The following is a 12,668-nucleotide window of genomic DNA, read 5'->3' as shown; positions in this document are numbered from 1 at the left end:
GGAAGCAAACTTCCATTGCATTTAAGGAGGGATCTTTTTGCCGAGGAAAAGAACTGTCCCAAGATGAAACATACGGTATAATTAGGACTCCCTTCATGGGATATTGAACCATCAGGAAGCTATACATGGTCTTCTTACTTAGAAGGGGGGGGGCACACTTTCATTTCGGAGTGAGTAGGATGCTAAGCAATGTGGGAAATGGTTAGGAGGTAATTTCAGTTGTGTTTTAGCCCAAACGGGGGATGAGCATGGAGGGGTAGGTATGTGTGCAGAGAAGGTGCTGGTTGGGAAGAGTAGAGGGTTAGGAGATTTGAATACCCCACTTGGATTTTGACCTTTGATTTAAACCTGTTTGAGTTTGTTATTTAGCGAGGAACCCCTCCTTCTTATCTCCAAGTTCCATTCATTCCTGAAGATCCTGCTCAAGTCCAATATTCTCTGTGCAAATTTTCCCTGACCTTTTCCAGCCTGCAGGATCCAACCGATCTCTGAACTCTTTCATCTTGGCTGTCTCAGCTTTTTCCTTGACTTTTTGTTTTAATTTGCATGCTGTCTTAACTTTTTCCTTGACTTTTTTCAGACTGAGACAGATGTTTTCCAATTGCTCACATAGTATTTCCTCACTGCTCTGTACTGTGCTCGTCTCTCCTTAAAATTGTGAGCTGGTTGAAGGCACGGAGTGTGGCTTACTCACCCTGGCGTCCCTCTTATCTACCGCAGTGCCTGGTACACACTGGGGCTTCAGTAAACATTTCTTGAGTGAGTGGATGTAGATTTCTTTCATCTTTCTGACGCAACTGTCAACTCCTGAATGGCAATTGGTACTTACATCCTCACAGTGTTTCAAGGCCTGTGCATTTATTCAATCAACAAATATTTGATGAATGAGTCTAACCCTGGCTTACAAAACCCTGTGTCACCTGGCTCCTACCTACTCCAGTGACATCATCTTGTGTAATTCCCCCTCACTCACTGTCCTGCTCAAGCCACACTGGCCTTTTCTCAGCTCTTTGAACCCTTAAAGCTCATTCTCACTGCAGGGCTTGCCTAGTCTCCTTGACTGCAGTCTCTTCCCTTTGGTCTATGGAGTCCTCCTTGTCATTCCGATCTCAGTGTAAAGGTCACCTCCTTCAAGAATCCTGTCCTGAATGCTGAATCCATGGTGCCACCTTGCCTCTCTTCATTACATCTTCAATCCCAGTTCTCTGTGGGACATTCATGAGGTTTTGATAATTTACTTATTTCCTCCCTCTCCTCTTCCTTCCTTCCTTCTTTCCTCCCTTTCTTACTTCCTTCACTCGTATACTTCTTTGTTGATTGATTGTCTCTCTCAGCTAAAATGTAAACTTCATGGTAACAAGTAACTCTTTGGTCTTATTCATTGTTGTATCCCTAATGTATGATAACTATATATTGAGTGAATGGATGAATGAATGAACGAATGAGTGAATATGGATCCAGTTCTCAGCTGTGCATTGTGAATACAGTAGAAAGAAGACAGACAAGATTCTTGCCTTCAAGTATTTTACAGTTTTTGCTGAGTGAATAATCATATACATGGTATAGCAGGAAAACCATAACCAAATCAGTAAACAACAAACACAAAACAAAACAGACTGGAGTATATGTGGCCCATCTGATGTACTTAGATCTCAGCTTCCTCTGTGAAATGAGAAAAGTAATATTTAGACATATTCATCATGTGCAGTCAAATGTATTAAAGAAGCTTATATCGGTCTACCCATCTGGTCTACTCCAGAGAACTGAACGTCAGCTCCACGTATGGCTTTGGTGGTTTCAATCCAGTGACGACAATGCTTCTGCCGTAGGTCCTCCTGGAGTGTTAACCGTGGAGGCGGAACTGAGATAGTTCATCGGTACTGCATTGCACCATGGACTTGGATTCCTCTGAAGCCTTAGTATGACCGGGAGGTCTCATTAGCTGCTGTGCCAGCCACTGAAAAAGCATGAAGAGTCAGGACAAGCTGTAGAAGGGCTGGTCTCTGCAGAGGTGCAGTGGAGAACTACTGGTCATGCCTGAAGTGCCAGCATTGGATGGATTAAAACAGCAACACCATCAGCAGCCACCTGCATGGACACTCGACGGCACTGTTCTGCTCCATTAGCTAGATCTTGTTCACTTCTAACATCCAAAACCAGCATGGCATCCAGTGACCAGGGCTCTGGTCAGGGTGAGTCCAGGTCTTGGGTAGTTCTTTCTGGAGACTGGGTGGTGGGTGTCTAGGGGGCCAGGTCCCCAGAAGCCCTGGAGAAGGGGTGAGGGGCAAGGGCAAGGACAGTTGCACAACAGAACTCCCAACATTAACTCCTCTCTGATTCTAATCTGTTTTCCCCTCCCCGCTCCACCTACACAGATGTGCCCTTTCAATATTTATTTGCTCGCCTCTGCTGCGTGTGGCAGACTTTGTCTCAAAAGTCAGCCTGATCCCTTTGAAGGTGTTTACTAATTAGATCAGGTGGGGAAGTTAGGCAACTTCAGACATATTTATCCTGGGGAAGGTAGTTCCTGGGCCTGAGACCCCTCACAGCCCCGGGGAGGTCAGCTGCGGGCTCCCTGTTTCCCTTCTTTATCAGAGGAAGTCCCAATGATTGCCCACTGAAGCTGAATGACAGGACATTAGTTCCTGACACGATTGTAAGAGGGATATAAGAGTGACAGGAGCCTGATTGTGGATTAGTCGCGTGCTGGGCTCAATTTGACGCAGGGCACATGAAATCCTTACTCAGCGTGACACAGCATCTGGGCCATCAGTGTCGGATCTGATGTTGGCTTGAAAGGAAAATTGCTGCTGCGGTAGTTCAAGTTCAATAGACCCTCAGGTCACTGCCCTCAAGCATTTTAAAATAATATTTGCTTTGGGAGAGTCTGTGCACGTGTGTGAGGGTATGTGCTTGAGTGTGCATGAGTGGGGCATGTGGGTGTATGTTTGATATCTGGCTGGAGAAGCTTTCGGAAGAGGCGAAGTGTAAAGTGAGAGGTAGAACTCCTATATTATGCTGGGTCTCAAGTCAGCCTCAGACCATGGTCCAGGCTCATTTGATTCCTGACAACCACTTCAGCTGTTGTCACTGCTCTGATGGACAGGGAGACGGGCTGAGGATGGCTGCAGGGAATGTCTGTCTGTGGTCGTAGAGATCCCTGGCTCAGATGTCTTAGCTTGCTCCACCGGCAAGGCGACGCACTTCCTTCTCGTAGATCAGTGGCATGAAGTCCCCTGGAGGGCACCGAAAACCATGTTGGGAATGAAGCCTGCCAGCCGGTGACAGAAATGCAGGTGTCCACAGGCTGTGCTTGGCATGGCCTTCCTCTCCCCCACAGAGCCGAGAGCACCCTCTTCCCTGATCATGTGTTTGCCATGGCCCATAATTTACAGTTTCTTTTAAAATACATAGATAGTTTTAAATTGATTTCAGAAGGGAAGGGAGAGGGAGAGGGGGAGAGAGGGAGAGAGAGAGAGAGAAAGATCAATGATGAAAGAGAATTATTGATCGTCTGCCTCCTGCAGGCCCCACACTGGGAATGGAGCCCTCAGCCCGGGCATGTGCCTGACCGGGAATCTAGCCATGACCTCCTGGTTCATAGGTGGATGGTCAACCACTGAGAACCACCATCCAGGCAATTTACAGTTTCTTGGTAAGTTTACTATTAGGCTGGAAGCACCTTAGCCTTATAACTCAGTACCTCACTGTTCCTGGATTAGCAAGGGGTATGAGATGGACCAAATGGACACATCTCACAGGCAGATCCAGGCTTATTAAAGAACGGCCTCTGTTAATAAATGGAAAGCAGGTTGTCCAAGTTCGAGTTGGATGGAGAGTCCTAGGGGCAGCAGGGTAGTGGGGGCCGAGCCAGCAGTACCGGCATCCATCTTCCCATTCGGGGAGGCTGGCTTCCCTTTCCCTCTCTCTGCCACCTTCATGCTGATGTTACTCTGCTTCCTGATTTTGCATAAATCTGAATGTGGATTAACCACCTTCTCATGTTTCTGGGGTTTGGCGGTAGAGCTTAGTAGTCAGAGCTTCTAGGACTAAACAACCTGAAACTGAATTCTGTGTCCACCACGAACAAGCTGAGTGGCCTTGGGGGTCACTGGTCTCTCTGTTGCCCCTCGTCAGTGTCTTCAGTGGTGCAGTGGAGGTGATGTCATTATGTTAAAGGTTGTGGTGAGGAGCAGAGGAGAATCTGTGCAGAGGCCCGAGGAGAGGGTCCGGCTCAGTGTCATGCTCAGAAATGTGAGCTATTCCTTCCTGCAACACAGGGCTGTGCCCTTCCATTTCACACGCAGCTGGGGGAGGCCTGGAGAAAATGCTCCGCAGAGCCCGACCCCATAGACGGCAGTTATTACTGTCATTATTATTGGCTCCCCAGAACAGATCAAAAGGACAAAAGATTTTGCAACTTCCTAAGGGATTGCACAAACAAAATGACTTAGAATTAAGCTTTGAGAATACCTTGACTATTTCACTCTCAAGGGTTATGAGTCTCATATACTTTTGAGGACAAAAGACCCAGCAAGGGAATCTCTCTTTTTAATGCTTAATTTCTGAGACACACCTTTTTCCTGGGGACTGACAGCAGGAAGGATCTCTCACTTCAGAAAAGACCTTCTTTCTGTGCTCAGGGCCTTAGAATTACCTCATGTCAAAAATACCAAAACTTCGGGTAGCAACATCACCACCGCAGGAATTTTACACCAAGCTCTTCCAATCCCATCACTCCACACATTGTTATCATATTCATAATAGGTAAATTTATGAGTATATATAACTGTTATAATTTGTTATATATTTAAACAAAAAATGCAATTCTATCCCAACTATTATTTTGAAATCTTTTTTTCCACTTAATAATATATCATAAACTTCCTGTCAGATCAATGAACTATTTTTAAACCATTTTGAATGGCTGCTAAGTATTACATAATGTGAATATATCAGAATGTCCTTAACCAAATCCCCATTTGTAGACCTATAGGCTGTTTCTAATGTTTCCTCATTAAACACAACTCTGTGATGAACATAGATACACCAAATTGTGAGCATGAAATAAGTCACTAGTACTGGTCTTTCTAATTTAAAGGACATGCCTTTTTTAAGGCTTTTGATAAGTACTGCCTAGTTGTCCTTCCAAAAGGCTTTACCAAGTCTCTCCAAAAATCTATGACCATACTTCCCATTTTTTAAACTTCTTGACACACATAAAAAAAGGATACAGGGCAGAGAGGAGAATCTGCTCAAAGGGACCAACTTCCCTGGGGCTTCAGGGTTAAGGGGAGCAGTGTCCCACATGCCCTTGACTTGTTCCATGTGTCCCAGTGTTCCGCTCCATACTGTTGGGCTGTTCTATCTATCAGCCTTCATACCTCCCAATGACACTGGATTCTGGTTTCAGAAAGAAGCCATTTTTCTTAGGGAACGAGACTAAATGGTGGTGTTGGCAGGGGAGTGGAGAAAAGACAGATGGGGCCAGGGTGGAGGGGCGGGCAACAGGTGAAGAGGTGTCGACCTATGAGCTTTTCATGGGGCATAACCAGCTATTGTGGCTTAAAACTCCAGCCCAATTTTCAGGCAATACTTTCTAAGAAGTCCCTAGTTTTGTTGGAGGCTAACTACGGATCATTCTCTGCATGTTCGTGGAACTCTATGGATCTGAGTAAAGAGTAATGAGGAAGGATAACTTATTGGGGATTTCTAAGACCTGGGAAACACAGAAAGGAATCTGGCCCAACCTTTCTGTTGAGCCTTTATTATAGAGCTGATGGCAACAGCTGGTCTTTATGAAGGCGACTGTGGCTTATAAAGCTTTTATGAAATCCCTGTCACCACTTTGGTAAGTCCTGGGTCATGCAGAAGAGTGCTGAGCATATGGCCCACCCCGCCTATGACTTCTCCCAGGTTTCTGCCACTGCCAGGGAGGGGAACTCAGCATTTTTTGGCTCTTGCCAAGAAACCAAATCATTGAAGCTATGAGACTTGTTCCCAATGGTAAGATCTTGTTTGATGAGAATGTAGCTTTCTGTCATTCTGGTGTGTACTGGCTTGGGTGTGGTCTCCCTAGCACCTGCTGGAATTTGATGAGTGAAGGGTAATTCTCAGATTTAAGGTCTTGGTTATATGACTTTTGTTTCTGGGAGTGTATGTTCCAAGGCTAAGTGGTCACTTGCAATTCATTCACAACTAAGGCAGCTTTGATAGTGGTATTCAACTCCATTCTCCCTTTTTCTCCAAGATCATCGTTGAACTTGCCCCTCTTTAATCACCTAGACTGTAATGGTTCTGGTTTTCTAAATCTCTGGTTGCTGTGAGCCTCTGTTAATCACTTACCTGCCCTCTTTCCTCCCATTCTTTTTATCTACATGTTACTTGAAAGCAAAAACTCAGAATGACATATTAAGTACCTCAGGCACTTTATTCAATGACAAAGAATCAACGGTGCATGGCCTGATCTTTGATTCCATCCCATGATGATTAGGTAGGCTTTTCTGCTGCCATTGTCTTTGTAGCTTGGTTGCCATTGTTTACTTTCTGGGAATCTTGGAGATGAAAAGAATGTTAAGCTACCCGCTAGCTCAGCCACTGGCTTTCAAATCACCTCCCTGATTATCTGTCCGTCTTTATAGGATGGTGCTTCTCACCTTGAATGACTACTATGTTCCAGCCTTTCACTCCTGCCTTAGAAAGGTGGCCCAGCCAATTAAACTCTGATTGATGCCTTTTCTTTCAATACTTGTCATCAGGAATAGGCCTCAACACCAAAGGTTTCTGCTAACCTTTGCTGTTGATAGTTGTGTGTGTTTTTTTTTTAATATGTTTAATTGATTTCAGAGAGGAGGGGAGAGGGAGAGAGGGATAGAAACATCAATGATGAGAGAGAAGCATCAATTGGCTACCTCCTGCACACCCCCTACTGGGGATTGAGCCCACAACCTGGGCACGTGCCATGACTTAGAAATGAACCTTGACCTCCTGGTTTTTAGGTAGACACTCAGCCACTGAGTTACACCAGCCGGGAATGCAGTTGATAATCTTGATGTAAGCTAGGTCATGTCTTTGTCCTTCAGTAGTAGCAAGAGTGTCAGTTTGAGGAGGAAGTAAAATGATTGTCATGCTGAGATCTCTGCAAAGACTGATGTGATAATCACCACACAGGGCAATGAGTATTTTTTCAGAATAACAATGATGATAAAATCAATGGTGAAAACATTAGTAAAGATTAAATGGCCATTTGGGCTTTGGTTATTCACTAGGAGAAGAAATTTTTATTGAATGGCAGCGGGGGGCCGGAGGTTGGGGTAAAACTACCAGTTTTCTTAATCAAGGAGTGACCTCTTCTGGGGAAAGGAAGCACTGGGGGCTGAGAACATCTGCACCCAGACAAGCAGGCTGTGCTAACGCGGATGGTCCCCGGGGGAGAAACTCTCAGGGTAGATGTCACCCTGGGCGACCAAGTGGAAAAGAAAAAGGGACGAACTGAAACCAAAAATGACTTTCCCAGTAGCTTTCTCAGGGAGAGCACGCATAGCGAGAGCCAGGGAAGTCACGTGGGCCTGTTCCATGCATCGGTGGCGGGGCCTCTGGCCAAGCACGCTGCCCCGATCCTGGAACCTGAGACCAGCCTTTCGGGTGAATGGTTTAAGGAAGGTCCAGATGGGAAGTGTATCTTTGTCTATTCCTAACTAGACAAGAAAAGAAAGGCAATGTGCCAAGCAAGGCTCAGAGAGCAGTGAGGTCGAGAAGAGCCAGGGGCTTTGGCTCAGTGGTCCTTTGGGAGCAGGTAAGGGGCAAGCCCCTACTGTAGTCCTGACAATCGGACTGGGAGTGATGAAAACCAAAAAAGATGCTTTTTCTCCCCACTGAATGTCACCAACTTCATCTGAAATTCAAGGTCTTGGAAGGAGGAAGGAAATCTTTTAGGAAGCCTTCCTGGTGGCTCCAGCCCCAATGCACCCCTCTCTTCTGGTGCCTGGACGACTTAAGCTGCGCTGGCTGGTGGAGCATTTAATCAGACATGGTTTGTGGGGCAGTATCGCACATCACGTTTCCAAAGCCACAGGCCACGGCTTCCACATAGACCCCTGGGCGGCAAGGATGCAGGGCTAATGGAAATCATATTATCCTACCCCTTGTGAAGCGGGATTTGGAAGAGCTGGAATCAGAGAAGGGAAAGGACTTGCCCAAGGGCTCCCGTTCAGACTAGATTTTTCTGATCATCCTCTCCTAACGGTCAGTAGTGACTCCTCCACTATCCTCTAAGTCACCACCGTCTACTAAATTGATTGGTAATATTAATCATACCTGCATGCTAGATTGATTAGTAACAGGAGATCGACAGTTTGTTAAGCATTTACTGCTTTCAAGTCTCTGTTCATTCATTTATTCAGCAAATATTGATTGAGTGCCTACAATGTGCTAGAAGCTGGGGACATGGTACAGTCATCTCTTGGTATCCACGGGGGGTCAGTTCCAGCATCGGCCAGAGATACCCACATCTATAGATACTCAAGTCCCTTATAAAAAATGGCATAACAGCCCAACAAGTGTGGCTCAATGGTAGAGCATCAAACTATGAACCAGAAGGTCACAGTTCGATTCCGGTCAGGGCACATGCCCAGGTTGCGGGCTCAATTTCCAGTGTATGGCGTCTAGGAGGCAGCCGATCAATGATTCTTTCTCATCATTGATGTTTCAATCTCTCTCTCCCTCTCCCTTCCTCTCTGAAATCGATAAAAAAAATATATACATATATCTTTAAATGGTATAACATTTGCATATAGCCCATGCACATCCTCCTATATTCTTTAAATCATCTCTAGATTACTTACAATACCTAAAACAATGTGAGAGCTGTGCAAATACTGGTTCCACTGTTTTGTTTAGTGAATAATGACAATAAAAAAGTCTGTACATGTTCATTACAGATGCAACCATTGTGAGCCTTCATAGTCCACATATAGTTAAGCCTAACAACAATGTAACCTTTTATTTTTTAGACCATTTTTGATCTGCAGCTGGTTGAATCGATGGATGCGGCACCTGAGAATGTAGAGGGCAGACTTCAGTAAGTAAAACATTATAAGCTCAGGTATTTTCAAAATTTTTATCAACAGTCATCAAACTAAAACTGTGCAGCCTCTGAAGACAAGGGTTCTGGTGCAGTGAGAGACTACCATGGAAGGGTGGGGTTGTTAGTCCAGGAGAGCTTCCTGCAGGAAGTGGCCATTCTCTTCATATCGTTGCTCAGACCTAACGTCTCCCACTCCTCCTTGCCTTCTCTTTTTGATAGTTTCCCTGATTGCATCCTGTCCACCAGCAATGTGGTGGGCTCTGCCCCTGAAATATGTCCAGATCCACTTTCTTCTCACTCTTGCAGTTTTCCTTTGCACCCAGGCGCCCCTGTTGTTGGCACATGGTCTCTCTGCTTTTGCCCTTGCCTCCTCATGGTCGAATGTGTTCGGACAATTCTGGATGAAAAATGTGTACATCTAGCCCTAGCCAGTTTGGCACAGTGGCTAGAGCATCAGCCTGTGGACCAAAGGGTCCTGGGTTTGATTCTAGTCAAGGGCACATACTTTGATTGCAGGCTCCTCCCTAGTGGGGTCTTGAGCGGGAGGCAACCAATTGATGTGTTTCTTTCACACCGATGTTTCTCTCTGTCTTTCTCTCTCTCTTCTACTCTCCCTTAAAATCAATGGAAAAATATCCTCGGGTGAGGATTAACAAACAAACAAGCAACAACAAAAAAATGTGTACACCTTGTACAGCAGGACTTCTCAGAGGCTTTCATCGGCTAATCAGCACAGTGAATCTCTAACAGAGTGATACAGTATATAGCATGTTACTGACATATTTGATCACATGGAAAGCCTTCTGGATAACCCCGAAATTGTCTATGAAAACATATAAGTTATTACTATCCCACATGATGACATATGGGAAATGGAGCCACTCCCAAGTTCGCTGAACCGGGAGTCAGGCTGCCCGAGTTCTAGCTGCGTTAGCTTTTTCTGAGCCGAGTGGCCATGGGCAAGCGATTTAACTTTTCTGTGCTCAGTTTCCTCCACCCCATGACATACAGATCATAATTCCTGTTCTTTCTACTTTGCCAAGCTCTTCAGAGAATCAAATGAGATCATGGACATTGAAAAAGGGGCATCCCCTCCCCCTCCTCCCCCCTGTAAACCAAAGCAAAACCAAACCTAATACCACTATGGTGCCACCGCGGGCTCCTAAAAATACATTAATATTTCCGGTGACAACGTCTCTGCACTTAATCGTAATCAATGAGCAACAAATTAACATTTGGCTTATTTATTTGAGCAACTGGGAGTAAAACCCAGGGAGTTGCTGGCTTTTGGCTAGAAATCAAACAAAACAGAGAGTTAATTGGAGCTAAGGCTGTAGAGCATGCCAGCCCGTGTTGTGCATGGACATAGGCAAGAAAAGCCAGTTGTTGGACAGCATAGCCCGAAGAATGAAAAGAGCCCAGATTATGTGACTTAGGCTGGGGAGATAAGAAGACCTGAAAATACCACACACTAGGGAAAAGGATATAAAACTGCAATGATACTGATAAAGAATTTATTGTCACCTTAGCTAATGGTGGTGACACGTGCTCCACGCAGAATCATTGAATGGCATTGTGTGTGGTGATTCAGGGATGGTCAGTGGGGCAGCTTGGGCACTCTAAGCTGGCAGAGTTCTGTGGGTCTTTGTAAAGTGCCCATTCAGAGTATCTAGGTCATACTACGTCAGCAAACTCTGCCAATGTCCCCTTCCGGACCCAAACCCTGCCAGGAACCCCTTCTCTCTAGGGTTTTCGGTTGGGACTGAATATATGACCTTGAGCTTAGGACTCTGACCTCTAAGACTAATTCACACTCAACAAATACATCTTGATATATTTGTGGGCCAAGCCTTTGATGACAACAATGATGATGACAACAATGATGATGACAACAACTGATGATGACAGAATAAATAATGATAATAAAAAACATAGCATCAGGCCAGGTCAGTGTGGCTCAATAGTTAAGTATCGACCCATGAACCAGGAGGTCACGGTTCGATTCCCAATCAGGGTGCATACCCAGGTTGTGAGCTCCATCCCTAGTAGTAGGGAGCATGCAGGAGGCAATTGATGAATGATTACCTCTCATTGATGTTTCTATCTCTCTCTCCCTCTCCATTCCGCTCTCTGAAATAAATAAAAACATATAAAAATATATATATAGCATCCATATGGCAGCTTAAAAGCCACTCATATCCAAGCCCTTCAAAATATGACCTGAAGTTGGTATTGATATCCCCACTGAACTGAAAGGAGAACCTGCAATCCAACAAATTATCAGAGGTCACATGGCCAGAGGGAGCCAGGCTGGGGCAGGAACCTGATATTTTGTCCCTCCATCTTACTATCTTTGTTTTACATGACGATGCTTCTCTGGCCACCACTCAAGGAAGTCAGTAACCCTTCTTGGCACTCAGTCTTGGAAAAACTCTTGCTGGAGTCTCTCACACCTGGAATAAGTCCCATTGCATAAGAGGTTTTGTGTTGGGGTGCTTTTGTAGGGCAAGATGATCTAGCTGATAGCAGAGTTGAGCTGTCACCAAATCTCTTACTGCTCATCAGAGAGTTTAGTTGGAGAGGCAACATACATTACAAATCACCTGGGCTCCCAAATCTGGCACTTACTAACTGTGTAACTGAATATGTTTGTGGCTCAGTTTTTCCACCTGTACGATGGAGCTTAGAATATTAGCCTGGCGGGGTTGTTGTGAAGCTTACGTGAATATATGTAAAGCACTTGCAACGGCCCCAGTAGGCATTACACATTGTCCGGCACACATAACACGGGCTGTATACTCTTTGTTTCCCTGGTATCTTGTTATTCTCGCTTTTCCCTAACTCATCATCCAACAGTAATTATGTGTCTCCACTAGACTGAGAAGTCTTGAAGAGAGAGCGCTAGTCAGATTCATGTCTGTATCTCTAGTGTCTGGTACATAGAAAGTCCCAAAGAATATTGTTAACTGAATGTGCGGATGAATAAATACACAAATAGCTGTTCAGTGTAGCCAATTTAGAAGAATTAGATGAACTACTTCCATTACTTGTTTCTGGAAATGATTTACAGTTATAATTTCTTCTGACACAATAAAAAAAAACACCCCAAACACACAAGTAGGTGGATATCTTCCTAAAGACTTGTCCTTCCTGTACTCACACTTTGACCAATATGTCTTAAAAAGGAGCCAGTACTCATTGGCCAAATTCTCTGCAGTTAATTCTGTGTGTTATCTAGAATGTTCCCTGATTAGGTATTGATCCATGGGGACAGAGGCTATGCTTTGTGTTCTCTTATATCCCCAACACCCAGGAACCGCTCCTGTCAGCGTCTGTTGTAAATAAATGACCAGTGGCTGTTCTTTCATTTTTGCTACACATCCATTGATCAGGAAGTTTCATGCCGAAGTGCTTTCTGCACCCACACACAAACCTGAAGATTGAGGTGTCAGTGTCCTGGGAGAGAACTCAGTAGACTTCAAAAGGTTTCTGTTTGCACAAAGCTATTTACCAGGATTACTGAGCAAACAGGAGAAATGGAACAAAACGATAAACACAATCTGTGCTGCTTTCCTGTGGGATT

At 44.9% G+C, this 12,668-nt stretch overlaps 1 long non-coding RNA gene across 2 annotated transcripts in view; it reads left to right on the top strand.

The window, feature by feature from the left end:
• LOC308533388 overlaps nt 1–12,668 on the top strand; it is a 316,610-nt gene that overhangs the window by 250,731 nt on the left and 53,211 nt on the right. The window contains exons 5-6 of one of the 2 annotated variants that reach the window (XR_013997084.1): nt 1,830–2,192; nt 9,012–9,079. This is a non-coding gene — a long non-coding RNA (uncharacterized lncRNA). The remainder of the gene's footprint in view (nt 1–1,829; nt 2,193–9,011; nt 9,080–12,668) is intronic. The other variant, XR_013997083.1, reaches the window with a different exon arrangement.

Source organism: Myotis nattereri (genome assembly GCF_964212035.1).
Source record: "Myotis nattereri genome assembly, chromosome: 17".
NCBI classification, from domain to species: Eukaryota; Metazoa; Chordata; class Mammalia; order Chiroptera; family Vespertilionidae; genus Myotis; species Myotis nattereri.
The sequence above is the reverse complement of the archived record's forward strand: the minus strand, read 5'-3'. Positions and strand labels throughout refer to the sequence as shown.